Source organism: Grampus griseus (assembly GCF_964374135.1).
Source record: "Grampus griseus genome assembly, chromosome: 17".
Taxonomy (NCBI): Eukaryota; Metazoa; Chordata; class Mammalia; order Artiodactyla; family Delphinidae; genus Grampus; species Grampus griseus.
In genome coordinates this window covers 65,011,332-65,013,573 of record NC_139011.1, presented here as the reverse complement: position 1 = coordinate 65,013,573, position 2,242 = coordinate 65,011,332, and positions in this window count along the sequence as shown.

Below are 2,242 nucleotides of genomic sequence, written 5' to 3'. Positions count from 1 at the left end.
AAGGTCTTGCCAAGAATCAGGTGTCGGGCCTCCATGGTTCTCCCCAGTGTCACCATTCCAATTCCTTTCATAAGCATATGACCTTTTGACCTTTGCATTGTGTCAGTTCTGAGCTTAGTAACAGAACAAAAATGACTAATAATTCCTCCACTCAGAAAATGGACCAGTCTTTCTGTTCATTTTGTGCTGCATAAGCTCCTTAGCTCTCTCTTGCATGATTTAGACGACAATGGGAATGTTTCCCAGAAAATTTGTTAAAAAGCGGAAAAGTGAAATTCATAAAGATCTAGTAGGAGCTTTTGAAAGAGAAGGAAATACAGTTCCCCATATAGGCTGAGGAGGGGGAATATTATACAAATGACTTTTGAAGAAAAGAGAAGATGGTTGATAAAATAAGGTCTACAGTTGGAGAGATCACCTTGAAGGTGAGAAAGAAATCATGTTCTTCAGACTTAGGAAAGGAAAAAGGGAGCTTTGGATATATGGAAGTGTTAGAGTGGTGTGTTAGTTTTCTATGCATGCTGTGAAAAATGACCACAAACTTAACGGCTTAAAACAACACAGATTTATTCCCTTATAGTTATGTAGCTGAGAAGTCTGATCCAGGTGTCACTGGGCTAACAGCAAGATGTTGGCGGGGCTGCATTTCTTTCTGAAGGCTTTAGGAGAAAATATGTCTCCTTGCCTTTTCCACCTTCTAGAAGTGCCCACATTCTTTGGCTCGTGGCCCCCTCCCTCCATTTTCAAAGCCACAGCAACCAGTTGAGTTGTTCTCACATCACATCACTCTGACCTTTTTCTGCCTCCTTCTTCCATATTTAAGGACCCTTGTTATTACCTGGACCTCACCTGATAAATCCAGGATAATTTTCCTAAAGTCATTATTCGCAACCTTAACTCCATCTTCAACCTTAACTTCCTCTTGCCGTGTAAAGTAACTTATTCACAGACATGGACATCTTTGGGAGATCATTATTCTGCCTACCACAGACAGGAAACTGAGGAAACTTGTGTAGAGTGACTTGTTTTTAATGAATGAAATTGAAGGTTTAATCATTTTCTCAAAGTGAGAAAAAAAGGAATAAGTCTGGGAATATTTTCATTTTCAAGAAGCTAAAAAAAGCACACACCACCTGCAGCAGCTTTGGCGTGCGTTCACTGTCTACCCTGATATACCAGCATTAACTTTACACCCTAGGATAAAGATCGCTTTGCTTACCTGTGATGGTTTAGTTCCTTATTTATACTTTCTTGTTAAATGTCTGTTTCTCCCTTAGAGTGTAAACAACATGGTATGGGGTGCAGGGGACTATGTCTGTTTTGTTCACAGCTGTATCCCCTGCACCTAGCATCCATAACAGGCTCTAAATGAGCATTTACTGACAAATTTCAATAAATCCTACCAGACAGTCTGACCTTTCCACACTCATAAAATTGAAATGGTTTTACCGGTAATGAAACCCAAAAGCTTCCACAGTCAGCTTGCAGCAGGGTTTCCAAACCATATGGTTTAAAGGCTCTCCTAAGCCCACCAAGCCCATGTTCTACCTCCCACTCACTCCCTTGGTCAGCATATGCTGTTCCACATTAGTCTTGGGGACCTACAGACTTGTTAAGGTGGGGTTTATCTTGGCGTCTGGTGGCTCAATTTCCTGACCAGCATCCAAAGCCCCGATTTCAAAGTCCTTCCTTCTGAAAGCATCCAACAGCTTGCCTCCAAGACAGACAGATTTTTTAACAGCTTTACTGAGGTTATAACTGAAATACAAAACACTGCATATCAGTTGTTTAAAGTATATCATACGATGAGTTTTGACATATGTGTACACACTTGATTGGGTAATAAACATACCCATCACCTCCAAAGTCTTCTCCTGTCCCTTTGTTTTTTTTCTGGTTGTTTTTTATTTGTTTTTATTGTGATAAGACACTTAATATGAGACCTACCCCCTTACCATATTTTTAAATGTACACGACAATATTGCTAACTATAGGCACAATATTCTGCCTGTTGCAGATTTGGTAGTGGTGTCTCAAAGAGTGATGCTTTTCTTCTTCCAGAGTCCATAAATTGAGCCATGAACCACGAGGTGCTCATTGCAGGGTTTCTGGAGCAGCATGGTCCGCAGGCCCTTCTATCTCTCCTCTCTGGTTGAAGTCATTCTTGACGGGTTGAGGTCGCCCTGACTCCAGAGTGGCTCTTGGGAACAATGTTTAATCAACAACAGCCATTACTTCATGT